Consider the following 15,784-nt stretch of genomic DNA (forward strand, 5'->3'; position numbering starts at 1 on the left):
GGGTGCGCCTGCAAGGGTTAATTTATATCCCCTCACTCAATCTTGCACTAAATCACATCAGACACGCACCCCGGCTACATAGCACTGCTACACAACACCCTGCCACCACTCCTCAAACAAACGGGGTGATGAGTCCCCGGAATATTTTACTGTCTGACAATCACAAAGGCCACGCACTCTCTGAAAGGTTATGGAGCATACAAGGACCAAACTTATTAAAGTTGTAAGCTTTAATATATTAAAAAAAATACAGAAAAGGTATAAAAAGATAAAAACAGTTATAAAAAAAAGGGAGAAATAACAGAAATACCTAAACGTTTCCATCTAAAGTTATTCTTCTGTTTCCTTGAGGGAAGGAGAAATGAATTATGGATCACAACCAATCTCAGTTAACCCCCACATATGAACACCTTTTCTTGTGTAACCCAGCTATTTATACACCTGGTCCTGGGCTCACATCTCTAGGATGGCCTAGATTGGAATATTAAAATTGCTGTGTTGTGATTGGACAATTGGCTAATTTAGTGGCGAGCACATTGCATTTTTAAGCCCCCCCCATCCCCACCCCACTCCATATAGTAAATATTCAGCTTGGTTACAATGACCATCTGTTCCCCTTTGAAGCTCAGACTCAACATGCTTGGGTCATGGTCAACACCTCGATATTCTCAGCAAAAGCCCCCTTTCTTCTGAGTTCCTGTAATCAAAATACATAGAGTTTCTGCCCTTTGTGTAGAGACAGTCCTGTGGACGGCAGACTCGAATCAATGTCTTTACATTTCCCTTACAGTCCTCCATGCTCCTGCTTTATAGTAAGTGTTTATCTCCCCCCAGTGCTGGATTCACAGCTGCACTGCTCACTACTACTGGATAATGTCCACAATGCTTCTACTTGCCAGTGAGCACTTTAGTTCACCCCCAGAGCTGGATTTACAGTTACACTGCTGAATACTGCATACTGTGTATAAACATGTGCTACATAGAGAAACAAGAGCAGGATTCATATAATGGCAAGAAGTGTTATTATTCATGTACACAGCTTATTCTGAACAGTCACCCTTTGAGGGTGGACCTGTAGTAACACGATGTGCTGTAGAGTGGCGCTATTACACAGCTAATCAGTGCATGCACTGCAGTAATACAGGTGTCTATGGCAAGGTGTGTGTGGTTCTAAGTAATGTATGCTGGATACATTGTATCCCATATGAGCACAGTCCTGGCTCTTCTCTCCTGCTGCAGTTCCCTCTCCTCCTCCTCCTCCTATGATCTTGTGAAGTTCTGCAGCTTCATCCTTCTCATGTCCTGATTACTTTTCCGCCCTTAGACATTTATTGTTTATTGATTGAGGAGACGTCTATGAAACGAGATCAATAACCGTGAAATGACCATATCTGCTTTATACCAAATTATATCATAGAATTAGGGCTCATTCACATGTTCTGGTGTCTGCATGATTGCTGACTGTTTCCAATAAGCGTAAAACAGAATTGTGAGTGCAGCTCTAGAATAAAATACAGTATATAACTGATATGTACATGTATGAATAAAGTGACTCCACCAGCAGAATAGTGAGTGCAGCTCTGGAGTATAATACAGGAGGTAGCTCAGGATCAGTAATGTAATGTTTGTACACAGTGACTGCACCAGCAGAATAGTGAGTGCAGCTCTGGAGTATAATACAGGATGTAACTCAGGATCAGTAATGTAATGTATGTACACAGTGACTGAACCAGCAGAATAGTGAGTGCAGCTCTGGAGTATAATACAGGAGGTAGCTCAGGATCAGTAATGTAATGTTTGTACACAGTGACTGAACCAGCAGAATAGTGAGTGCAGCTCTGGAGTATAATACAGGAGGTAACTCAGGATCAGTAATGTAATGTATGTACACAGTGACTGCACCAGCAGAATAGTGAGTGCAGCTCTGGAGTATAATACAGGATGTAACTCAGGATCAGTAATGTATGTACACAGTGACTGCACCAGCAGAATAGTGAGTGCAGCTCTGGAGTATAATACAGGAGGTAGCTCAGGATCAGTAATGTAATGTTTGTACACAGTGACTGCACCAGCAGAATAGTGAGTGCAGCTCTGGAGTATAATACAGGATGTAACTCAGGATCAGTAATGTAATGTATGTACACATTGACTGCACCAGCATAATAGTGAGTGCAGCTCTGGAGTATAATACAGGAGGTAACTCAGGATCAGTAATGTAATGTATGTACACAGTGACTGCACCAGCATAATAGTGAGTGCAGCTCTGGAGTATAATACAGGAGGTAACTCAGGATCAGTAATGTAATGTATGTACACAGTGACTGCACCAGCAGAATAGTGAGTGCAGCTCTGGAGTATAATACAGGAGGTAGCTCAGGATCAGTAATGTAATGTTTGTACACAGTGACTGAACCAGCAGAATAGTGAGTGCAGCTCTGGAGTATAATACAGGAGGTAACTCAGGATCAGTAATGTATGTACACAGTGACTGCACCAGCAGAATAGTGAGTGCAGCTCTGGAGTATAATACAGGAGGTAACTCAGGATCAGTAATGTAATGTATGTACACAGTGACGGCACCAGCAGAATAGTGAGTGCAGCTCTGGAGTATAATACAGGATGTAACTCAGGATCAGTAATGTAATGTATGTACACAGTGACTGCACCAGCATAATAGTGAGTGCAGCTCTGGAGTATAATACAGGAGGTAACTCAGGATCAGTAATGTATGTACACAGTGACTGCACCAGCAGAATAGTGAGTGCAGCTCTGGAGTATAATACAGGAGGTAACTCAGGATCAGTAATGTAATGTATGTACACAGTGACTGCACCAGCAGAATAGTGAGTGCAGCTCTGGAGTATAATACAGGAGGTAACTCAGGATCAGTAATGTAATGTATGTACACAGTGACTGCACCAGCAGAATAGTGAGTGCAGCTCTGGAGTATAATACAGGAGGTAACTCAGGATCAGTAATGTAATGTATGTACACAGTGACTGCACCAGCAGAATAGTGAGTGCAGCTCTGGAGTATAATACAGGATGTAACTCAGGATCAGTAAAGTAATGTATGTACACAGTGACTGCACCAGCAGAATAGTGAGTGCAGCTCTGGAGTATAATACAGGAGGTAAATCAGGATCAGTAATGTATGTACACAGTGACTCCACCAGCAGAATAGTGAGTGCAGCTCTGGAGTATAATACAGGATGTAACTCAGGGTCAGTAATGTAATGTATGTACACAGTGACTGCACCAGCAGAATAGTGAGTGCAGCTCTGGAGTATAATACAAGAGGTAACTCAGGATCAGTAATGTACTGTATGTACACAGTGACTCCACCAGCAGAATAGTGAGTGCAGCTCTGGAGTATAATACAGGATGTAACTCAGGGTCAGTAATGTAATGTATGTACACAGTGACTGCACCAGCAGAATAGTGAGTGCAGCTCTGGAGTATAATACAGGAGGTAAATCAGGATCAGTAATGTATGTACACAGTGACTGCACCAGCAGAATAGTGAGTGCAGCTCTGGAGTATAATACAGGATGTAACCCAGGATCAGTAATGTAATGTATGTACACAGTGACTGCACCAGCAGAATAGTGAGTGCAGCTCTGGAGTATAATACAGGATGTAACTCAGGATCAGTAATGTAATGTATGTACACAGTGACTGCACCAGCAGAATAGTGAGTGCAGCTCTGGAGTATAATACAGGAGGTAACTCAGGATCAGTAATGTAATGTATGTACACAGTGACTGCACCAGCAGAATAGTGAGCGCAGCTCTGGAGTATAATACATGATGTAACTCAGGATCAGTAATGTAATGTATGTACACAGTGACTGCACCAGCAGAATAGTAGTGAGTGCAGCTCTGGAGTATAATACAGGATGTAACTCAGGATCAGTAATGTAATGTATGTACACAGTGACTGCACCAGCAGAATAGTGAGTGCAGCTCTGGAGTATAATACAGGATGTAACTCAGGATCAGTACTGGATCAGTAATGTATGTACACAGTGACTGCACCAGCAGAATAGTGAGTGCAGCTCTGGAGTATAATACAGGATGTAACTCAGGATCAGTAATGTTATGTATGTACACAGTGACTGCACCAGCAGAATAGTGAGTGCAGCTCTAGAGTATAATACAGGAGGTAACTCAGGATCAGTAATGTAATGTATGCACAAAGTGACTGCACCAGCAGAATAGTGAGTGCAGCTCTGGGATATAATACAGGACGTAACTCAGGATCAGCAATGCATTGTATGTACACAGTAACTGCACCAGCAGAATAGTGAGTGCAGCTCTGGAGTTTAATACAGGATGTAACTCAGGATCAATAATGTATGTACACAGTGACTGCGCCAGCAGAATAGTGAGTGCAGCTCTGGAGTATAATACAGGAGGTAACTCAGGATCAGTAATGCATTGTATGTACACAGTGACTGCACCAGCAGAATAGTGAGTGCAGCTCTGGAGTATAATACAGGAGGTAACTCAGGATCAGTAATGTAATGTATGTACACAGTGACTGCACCAGCAGAATAGTGAGTGCAGCTCTGGAGTATAATACAGGAGGTAACTCAGGATCAGTAATGTAATGTATGTACACAGTGACTGCACCAGCAGAATAGTGAGCGCAGCTCTGGAGTATAATACATGATGTAACTCAGGATCAGTAATGTAATGTATGTACACAGTGACTGCACCAGCAGAATAGTGAGTGCAGCTCTGGAGTATAATACAGGATGTAACTCAGGATCAGTAATGTAATGTATGTACACAGTGACTGCACCAGCAGAATAGTGAGCGCAGCTCTGGAGTATAATACATGATGTAACTCAGGATCAGTAATGTAATGTATGTACACAGTGACTGCACCAGCAGAATAGTGAGTGCAGCTCTGGAGTATAATACAGGATGTAACTCAGGATCAGTAATGTAATGTATGTACACAGTGACTGCACCAGCAGAATAGTGAGTGCAGCTCTGGAGTATAATATAGGAGGTAACTCAGGATCAGTAATGTAATGTATGTACACAGTGACTGCACCAGCAGAATAGTGAGTGCAGCTCTGGGGTATAATACAGGATTGGTGCAGGATCAGTAATGTAATGTATGTACACAGTGACTGCACCAGCAGAATAGTGAGTGCAGCTCTGGAGTATAATACAGGATGTAACTCAGGATCAGTAATGTAATGTATGTACACAGTGACTCCACCAGCAGAATAGTGAGTGCAGCTCTGGAGTATAATACAGGATGTAACTCAGGATCAGTAATGTAATGTATGTACACAGTGACTGCACCAGCAGAATAGTGAGTGCAGCTCTGGAGTATAGCACATGATGTAACTCAGGATCAGTAATGTAATGTATGTACACAGTGACTGCACCAGCAGAATAGTGAGTGCAGCTCTGGAGTATAATACATGATGTAACTCAGGATCAGTAATGTAATGTATGTACACAGTGACTGCACCAGCAGAATAGTGAGTGCAGCTCTGGAGTATAATACAGGATGTAACTCAGGATCAGTAATGTACTGTATGTACACAGTGACTCCACCAGCAGAATAGTGAGTGCAGCTCTGGAGTATAATACAGGATGTAACTCAGGGTCAGTAATGTAATGTATGTACACAGTGACTGCACCAGCAGAATAGTGAGTGCAGCTCTGGAGTATAATACAGGAGGTAAATCAGGATCAGTAATGTATGTACACAGTGACTGCACCAGCAGAATAGTGAGTGCAGCTCTGGAGTATAATACAGGATGTAACCCAGGATCAGTAATGTAATGTATGTACACAGTGACTGCACCAGCAGAATAGTGAGTGCAGCTCTGGAGTATAATACAGGATGTAACTCAGGATCAGTAATGTAATGTATGTACACAGTGACTGCACCAGCAGAATAGTGAGTGCAGCTCTGGAGTATAATACAGGAGGTAACTCAGGATCAGTAATGTAATGTATGTACACAGTGACTGCACCAGCAGAATAGTGAGCGCAGCTCTGGAGTATAATACATGATGTAACTCAGGATCAGTAATGTAATGTATGTACACAGTGACTGCACCAGCAGAATAGTAGTGAGTGCAGCTCTGGAGTATAATACAGGATGTAACTCAGGATCAGTAATGTAATGTATGTACACAGTGACTGCACCAGCAGAATAGTGAGTGCAGCTCTGGAGTATAATACAGGATGTAACTCAGGATCAGTACTGGATCAGTAATGTATGTACACAGTGACTGCACCAGCAGAATAGTGAGTGCAGCTCTGGAGTATAATACAGGATGTAACTCAGGATCAGTAATGTTATGTATGTACACAGTGACTGCACCAGCAGAATAGTGAGTGCAGCTCTAGAGTATAATACAGGAGGTAACTCAGGATCAGTAATGTAATGTATGCACAAAGTGACTGCACCAGCAGAATAGTGAGTGCAGCTCTGGGATATAATACAGGACGTAACTCAGGATCAGCAATGCATTGTATGTACACAGTAACTGCACCAGCAGAATAGTGAGTGCAGCTCTGGAGTTTAATACAGGATGTAACTCAGGATCAATAATGTATGTACACAGTGACTGCGCCAGCAGAATAGTGAGTGCAGCTCTGGAGTATAATACAGGAGGTAACTCAGGATCAGTAATGCATTGTATGTACACAGTGACTGCACCAGCAGAATAGTGAGTGCAGCTCTGGAGTATAATACAGGATGTAACTCAGGATCAGTAATGTAATGTATGTACACAGTGACTGCACCAGCAGAATAGTGAGTGCAGCTCTGGAGTATAATACAGGAGGTAACTCAGGATCAGTAATGTAATGTATGTACACAGTGACTGCACCAGCAGAATAGTGAGTGCAGCTCTGGAGTATAATACAGGAGGTAACTCAGGATCAGTAATGTAATGTATGTACACAGTGACTGCACCAGCAGAATAGTGAGCGCAGCTCTGGAGTATAATACATGATGTAACTCAGGATCAGTAATGTAATGTATGTACACAGTGACTGCACCAGCAGAATAGTGAGTGCAGCTCTGGAGTATAATACAGGATGTAACTCAGGATCAGTAATGTAATGTATGTACACAGTGACTGCACCAGCAGAATAGTGAGCGCAGCTCTGGAGTATAATACATGATGTAACTCAGGATCAGTAATGTAATGTATGTACACAGTGACTGCACCAGCAGAATAGTGAGTGCAGCTCTGGAGTATAATACAGGATGTAACTCAGGATCAGTAATGTAATGTATGTACACAGTGACTGCACCAGCAGAATAGTGAGTGCAGCTCTGGAGTATAATATAGGAGGTAACTCAGGATCAGTAATGTAATGTATGTACACAGTGACTGCACCAGCAGAATAGTGAGTGCAGCTCTGGGGTATAATACAGGATTGGTGCAGGATCAGTAATGTAATGTATGTACACAGTGACTGCACCAGCAGAATAGTGAGTGCAGCTCTGGAGTATAATACAGGATGTAACTCAGGATCAGTAATGTAATGTATGTACACAGTGACTCCACCAGCAGAATAGTGAGTGCAGCTCTGGAGTATAATACAGGATGTAACTCAGGATCAGTAATGTAATGTATGTACACAGTGACTGCACCAGCAGAATAGTGAGTGCAGCTCTGGAGTATAGCACATGATGTAACTCAGGATCAGTAATGTAATGTATGTACACAGTGACTGCACCAGCAGAATAGTGAGTGCAGCTCTGGAGTATAATACATGATGTAACTCAGGATCAGTAATGTAATGTATGTACACAGTGACTGCACCAGCAGAATAGTGAGTGCAGCTCTGGAGTATAATACAGGATGTAACTCAGGATCAGTAATGTAATGTATGTACACAGTGACTGCACCAGCAGAATAGTGAGCGCAGCTCTGGAGTATAATACATGATGTAACTCAGGATCAGTAATGTAATGTATGTACACAGTGACTGCACCAGCAGAATAGTGAGTGCAGCTCTGGAGTATAATACAGGATGTAACTCAGGATCAGTACTGGATCAGTAATGTATGTACACAGTGACTGCACCAGCAGAATAGTGAGTGCAGCTCTGGAGTATAATACAGGATGTAACTCAGGATCAGTAATGTAATGTATGTACACAGTGACTGCACCAGCAGAATAGGGAGTGCAGCTCTGGAGTATAATACAGGATGTAACTCAGGATCAGTACTGGATCAGTAATGTATGTACACAGTGACGCCACCAGCAGAATAGTGAGTGCAGCTCTGGAGTATAATACAGGATGTAACTCAGGATCAGTAATGTAATGTATGTACACAGTGACTGCACCAGCAGAACAGTGAGTGCAGCTCTGGAGTATAATACAGGATGTAACTCACGATCAGTAATGTAATGTATGTACACAGTGACTGCACCAGCAGAATAGTGAGTGCAGCTCTGGAGTATAATACAGGATGTAACTCAGGATCAGTAATGTAATGTTTGTACACAGTGACTGCACCAGCAGAACAGTGAGTGCAGCTCTGGAGTATAATACAGGAGGTAACTCAGGATCAGTAATGTAATGTATGTACACAGTGACTGCACCAGCAGAATAGTGAGTGCAGCTCTGGAGTATAATACAGGATGTAACTCAGGATCTGTAATGTAATGTATGTACACAGTGACTGCACCAGCAGAATAGTGAGTGCAGCTCTGGAGTATAATACAGGATGTAGCTCAGGATCAGTAATGTAATGTATGTACACAGTGACTGCACCAGCAGAATAGTGAGTGCAGCTCTGGAGTATAATACAGGAGGTAACTCAGGATCAGTAATGTAATGTATGTACACAGTGACTGCACCAGCAGAATAGTGAGTGCAGCTCTGGAGTATAATACAGGAGGTAACTCAGGATCAGTAATGTAATGTATGTACACAGTGACTGCACCAGCAGAATAGTGAGTGCAGCTCTGGAGGATAATACAGGATGTAACTCAGGATCTGTAATGTAATGTATGTACACAGTGACTGCACCAGCAGAATAGTGAGTGCAGCTCTGGAGTATAATACAGGATGTAGCTCAGGATCAGTAATGTATGTACACAGTGACTGCACCAGCAGAATAGTGAGTGCAGCTCTGGGGTATAATACAGGATGTAACTCAGGATCAGTAATGTAATGTATGTACACAGTGACTGCACCAGCAGAATAGTGAGTGCAGCTCTGGAGTATAATACAGGAGGTAACTCAGGATCAGTAATGTAATGTATGTACACAGTGACTGCACCAGCAGAATAGTGAGTGCAGCTCTGGAGTATAATACAGGATGTAACTCAGGATCAGTAATGTAATGTATGTACACAGTGACTGCACCAGCAGAATAGTGAGTGCAGCTCTGGAGTATAATACAGGAGGTAACTCAGGATCAGTAATGTAATGTATGTACACAGTGACTGCACCAGCAGAATAGTGAGTGCAGCTCTGGAGTATAATACAGGAGGTAACTCAGGATCAGTAATGTAATTTATGTGCACAGTGACTGCACCAGCAGAATAGTGAGTGATGCACTGGGGTATAATACAGGAGGTAACTCAGGATCAGTAATGTAATGTATGTACACAGTGACTGCTCCAGCAGAATAGTGAGTGCAGCTCTGGAGTATAATACAGGATGTAACTCAGGATCAGTAATGTAATGTATGTACACAGTGACTGCACCAGCAGAATAGTGAGTGCAGCTCTGGAGTATAATACAGGATGTAACTCAGGATCTGTAATGTAATGTATGTACACAGTGGCTGCACCAGCAGAATAGTGAGTGCAGCTCTGGAGTATAATACAGGATGTAACTCAGGATCAGTAATGTAATGTTTGTACACAGTGACTGCACCAGCAGAACAGTGAGTGCAGCTCTGGAGTATAATACAGGATGTAACTCAGGATCAGTAATGTAATGTTTGTACACAGTGACTGCACCAGCAGAATAGTGAGTGCAGCTCTGGAGTATAATACAGGATGTAACTCAGGATCAGTAATGTAATGTATGTACACAGTGACTGCACCAGCAGAATAGTGAGTGCAGCTCTGGAGTATAATACAGGATGTAACTCAGGATCTGTAATGTAATGTATGTACACAGTGGCTGCACCAGCAGAATAGTGAGTGCAGCTCTGAAGTATAATACAGGATGTAGCTCAGGATCAGTAATGTATGTACACAGTGACTGCACCAGCAGAATAGTGAGTGCAGCTCTGGAGTATAATACAGGAGGTAACTCAGGATCAGTAATGTAATGTATGTACACAGTGACTGCACCAGCAGAATAGTGAGTGCAGCTCTGGAGGATAATACAGGATGTAACTCAGGATCTGTAATGTAATGTATGTACACAGTGACTGCACCAGCAGAATAGTGAGTGCAGCTCTGGAGTATAATACAGGATGTAGCTCAGGATCAGTAATGTATGTACACAGTGACTGCACCAGCAGAATAGTGAGTGCAGCTCTGGAGTATAATACAGGAGGTAACTCAGGATCAGTAATGTAATGTATGTACACAGTGACTGCACCAGCAGAATAGTGAGTGCAGCTCTGGGGTATAATACAGGATGTAACTCAGGATCAGTAATGTAATGTATGTACACAGTGACTGCACCAGCAGAATAGTGAGTGCAGCTCTGGAGTATAATACAGGAGGTAACTCAGGATCAGTAATGTAATGTATGTACACAGTGACTGCACCAGCAGAATAGTGAGTGCAGCTCTGGAGTATAATACAGGATGTAACTCAGGATCAGTAATGTAATGTATGTACACAGTGACTGCACCAGCAGAATAGTGAGTGCAGCTCTGGAGTATAATACAGGATGTAACTCAGGATCAGTAATGTAATGTATGTACACAGTGACTGCACCAGCAGAATAGTGAGTGCAGCTCTGGAGTATAATACAGGAGGTAACTCAGGATCAGTAATGTAATGTATGTACACAGTGACTGCACCAGCAGAATAGTGAGTGCAGCTCTGGAGTATAATACAGGATGTAACTCAGGATCTGTAATGTAATGTATGTACACAGTGACTGCACCAGCAGAATAGTGAGTGCAGCTCTGGAGTATAATACAGGATGTAGCTCACGATCAGTAATGTATGTACTCAGTGACTGCACCAGCAGAATAGTGAGTGCAGCTCTGGAGTATAATACAGGAGGTAACTCAGGATCAGTAATGTAATGTATGTACACAGTGACTGCACCAGCAGAATAGTGAGTGCAGCTCTGGAGTATAATACAGGATGTAACTCAGGATCAGTAATGTAATGTATGTACACAGTGACTGCACCAGCAGAATAGTGAGTGCAGCTCTGGAGTATAATACAGGATGTAACTCAGGATCTGTAATGTAATGTATGTACACAGTGACTGCACCAGCAGAATAGTGAGTGCAGCTCTGGAGTATAATACAGGATGTAGCTCAGGATCAGTAATGTATGTACACAGTGACTGCACCAGCAGAATAGTGAGTGCAGCTCTGGAGGATAATACAGGATGTAACTCAGGATCTGTAATGTAATGTATGTACACAGTGACTGCACCAGCAGAATAGTGAGTGCAGCTCTGGAGTATAATACAGGATGTAGCTCAGGATCAGTAATGTATGTACACAGTGACTGCACCAGCAGAATAGTGAGTGCAGCTCTGGAGTATAATACAGGAGGTAACTCAGGATCTGTAATGTAATGTATGTACACAGTGACTGCACCAGCAGAATAGTGAGTGCAGCTCTGGAGTATAATACAGGAGGTAACTCAGGATCAGTAATGTATGTACACAGTGACTGCACCAGCAGAATAGTGAGTGCAGCTCTGGAGGATAATACAGGATGTAACTCAGGATCAGTAATGTAATGTATGTACACAGTGACTGCACCAGCAGAATAGTGAGTGCAGCTCTGGAGTATAATACAGGAGGTAACTCAGGATCAGTAATGTAATGTATGTACACAGTGACTGCACCAGCAGAATAGTGAGTGCAGCTCTGGGGTATAATACAGGATGTAACTCAGGATCAGTAATGTAATGTATATACACAGTGACTGCACCAGCAGAATAGTGAGTGCAGCTCTGGAGTATAATACAGGATGTAACTCAGGATCAGTAATGTAATGTATGTACACAGTGACTGCACCAGCAGAATAGTGAGTGCAGCTCTGGAGTATAATACAGGAGGTAACTCAGGATCAGTAATGTATGTACACAGTGACTGCACCAGCAGAATAGTGAGTGCAGCTCTGGAGTATAATACAGGAGGTAACTCAGGATCAGTAATGTAATGTATGTACACAGTGACTGCACCAGCAGAATAGTGAGTGCAGCTCTGGAGTATAATACAGGATGTAACTCAGGATCAGTAATGTAATGTATGTACACAGTGACTGCTCCAGCAGAATAGTGAGTGCAGCTCTGGAGTATAATACAGGATGTAATGTATATACACAGTGACTGCACCAGCAGAATAGTGAGTGCAGCTCTGGAGTATAATACAGGATGTAACTCAGGATCAGTAATGTAATGTATGTACACAGTGACTGCACCAGCAGAATAGTGAGTGCAGCTCTGGAGTATAATACAGGAGGTAACTCAGGATCAGTAATGTAATTTATGTGCACAGTGACTGCACCAGCAGAATAGTGAGTGATGCACTGGGGTATAATACAGGAGGTAACTCAGGATCAGTAATGTAATGTATGTACACAGTGACTGCTCCAGCAGAATAGTGAGTGCAGCTCTGGAGTATAATACAGGATGTAACTCAGGATCAGTAATGTAATGTATGTACACAGTGACTGCACCAGCAGAATAGTGAGTGCAGCTCTGGAGTATAATACAGGATGTAACTCAGGATCTGTAATGTAATGTATGTACACAGTGGCTGCACCAGCAGAATAGTGAGTGCAGCTCTGGAGTATAATACAGGATGTAACTCAGGATCAGTAATGTAATGTTTGTACACAGTGACTGCACCAGCAGAACAGTGAGTGCAGCTCTGGAGTATAATACAGGATGTAACTCAGGATCAGTAATGTAATGTTTGTACACAGTGACTGCACCAGCAGAATAGTGAGTGCAGCTCTGGAGTATAATACAGGATGTAACTCAGGATCAGTAATGTAATGTATGTACACAGTGACTGCACCAGCAGAATAGTGAGTGCAGCTCTGGAGTATAATACAGGATGTAACTCAGGATCTGTAATGTAATGTATGTACACAGTGGCTGCACCAGCAGAATAGTGAGTGCAGCTCTGAAGTATAATACAGGATGTAGCTCAGGATCAGTAATGTATGTACACAGTGACTGCACCAGCAGAATAGTGAGTGCAGCTCTGGAGTATAATACAGGAGGTAACTCAGGATCAGTAATGTAATGTATGTACACAGTGACTGCACCAGCAGAATAGTGAGTGCAGCTCTGGAGGATAATACAGGATGTAACTCAGGATCTGTAATGTAATGTATGTACACAGTGACTGCACCAGCAGAATAGTGAGTGCAGCTCTGGAGTATAATACAGGATGTAGCTCAGGATCAGTAATGTATGTACACAGTGACTGCACCAGCAGAATAGTGAGTGCAGCTCTGGAGTATAATACAGGAGGTAACTCAGGATCAGTAATGTAATGTATGTACACAGTGACTGCACCAGCAGAATAGTGAGTGCAGCTCTGGGGTATAATACAGGATGTAACTCAGGATCAGTAATGTAATGTATGTACACAGTGACTGCACCAGCAGAATAGTGAGTGCAGCTCTGGAGTATAATACAGGAGGTAACTCAGGATCAGTAATGTAATGTATGTACACAGTGACTGCACCAGCAGAATAGTGAGTGCAGCTCTGGAGTATAATACAGGATGTAACTCAGGATCAGTAATGTAATGTATGTACACAGTGACTGCACCAGCAGAATAGTGAGTGCAGCTCTGGAGTATAATACAGGATGTAACTCAGGATCAGTAATGTAATGTATGTACACAGTGACTGCACCAGCAGAATAGTGAGTGCAGCTCTGGAGTATAATACAGGAGGTAACTCAGGATCAGTAATGTAATGTATGTACACAGTGACTGCACCAGCAGAATAGTGAGTGCAGCTCTGGAGTATAATACAGGATGTAACTCAGGATCTGTAATGTAATGTATGTACACAGTGACTGCACCAGCAGAATAGTGAGTGCAGCTCTGGAGTATAATACAGGATGTAGCTCACGATCAGTAATGTATGTACTCAGTGACTGCACCAGCAGAATAGTGAGTGCAGCTCTGGAGTATAATACAGGAGGTAACTCAGGATCAGTAATGTAATGTATGTACACAGTGACTGCACCAGCAGAATAGTGAGTGCAGCTCTGGAGTATAATACAGGATGTAACTCAGGATCAGTAATGTAATGTATGTACACAGTGACTGCACCAGCAGAATAGTGAGTGCAGCTCTGGAGTATAATACAGGATGTAACTCAGGATCTGTAATGTAATGTATGTACACAGTGACTGCACCAGCAGAATAGTGAGTGCAGCTCTGGAGTATAATACAGGATGTAGCTCAGGATCAGTAATGTATGTACACAGTGACTGCACCAGCAGAATAGTGAGTGCAGCTCTGGAGGATAATACAGGATGTAACTCAGGATCTGTAATGTAATGTATGTACACAGTGACTGCACCAGCAGAATAGTGAGTGCAGCTCTGGAGTATAATACAGGATGTAGCTCAGGATCAGTAATGTATGTACACAGTGACTGCACCAGCAGAATAGTGAGTGCAGCTCTGGAGTATAATACAGGAGGTAACTCAGGATCTGTAATGTAATGTATGTACACAGTGACTGCACCAGCAGAATAGTGAGTGCAGCTCTGGAGTATAATACAGGAGGTAACTCAGGATCAGTAATGTATGTACACAGTGACTGCACCAGCAGAATAGTGAGTGCAGCTCTGGAGGATAATACAGGATGTAACTCAGGATCAGTAATGTAATGTATGTACACAGTGACTGCACCAGCAGAATAGTGAGTGCAGCTCTGGAGTATAATACAGGAGGTAACTCAGGATCAGTAATGTAATGTATGTACACAGTGACTGCACCAGCAGAATAGTGAGTGCAGCTCTGGGGTATAATACAGGATGTAACTCAGGATCAGTAATGTAATGTATATACACAGTGACTGCACCAGCAGAATAGTGAGTGCAGCTCTGGAGTATAATACAGGATGTAACTCAGGATCAGTAATGTAATGTATGTACACAGTGACTGCACCAGCAGAATAGTGAGTGCAGCTCTGGAGTATAATACAGGAGGTAACTCAGGATCAGTAATGTAATGTATATACACAGTGACTGCACCAGCAGAATAGTGAGTGCAGCTCTGGAGTATAATACAGGATGTAACTCAGGATCAGTAATGTAATGTATGTACACAGTGACTGCACCAGCACAATAGTGAGTGCAGCTCTGGAGTATAATACAGGAGGTAACTCAGGATCAGTAATGTAATGTATGTACACAGTGACTGCACCAGCAGAATAGTGAGTGCAGCTCTGGAGTATAATACAGGATGTAACTCAGGATCAGTAATGTAATGTATGTACACAGTGACTGCACCAGCAGAATAGTGAGTGCAGCTCTGGAGTATAATACAGGATGTAACTCAGGATCAGTAATGTAATGTATGTACACAGTGACTGCACCAGCAGAATAGTGAGTGCAGCTCTGGAGTATAATACAGGAGGTAACTCAGG

General features: G+C 42.6%; 1 protein-coding gene across 2 annotated transcripts in view; it reads left to right on the forward strand.

Moving 5' to 3' along the window:
• The window catches only part of IGSF21 (immunoglobin superfamily member 21), an 895,000-nt gene that overhangs the window by 297,122 nt on the left and 582,094 nt on the right, over positions 1 to 15,784 (forward strand). The gene's annotated exons all lie outside the window — the stretch shown is intronic.

The sequence above is a fragment of the Phyllobates terribilis genome, unplaced genomic scaffold (assembly GCF_046119375.1).
Source record: "Phyllobates terribilis strain yellow unplaced genomic scaffold, ASM4611937v1 Scaffold_12__6_contigs__length_324123572, whole genome shotgun sequence".
Lineage (NCBI taxonomy): Eukaryota > Metazoa > Chordata > Amphibia > Anura > Dendrobatidae > Phyllobates > Phyllobates terribilis.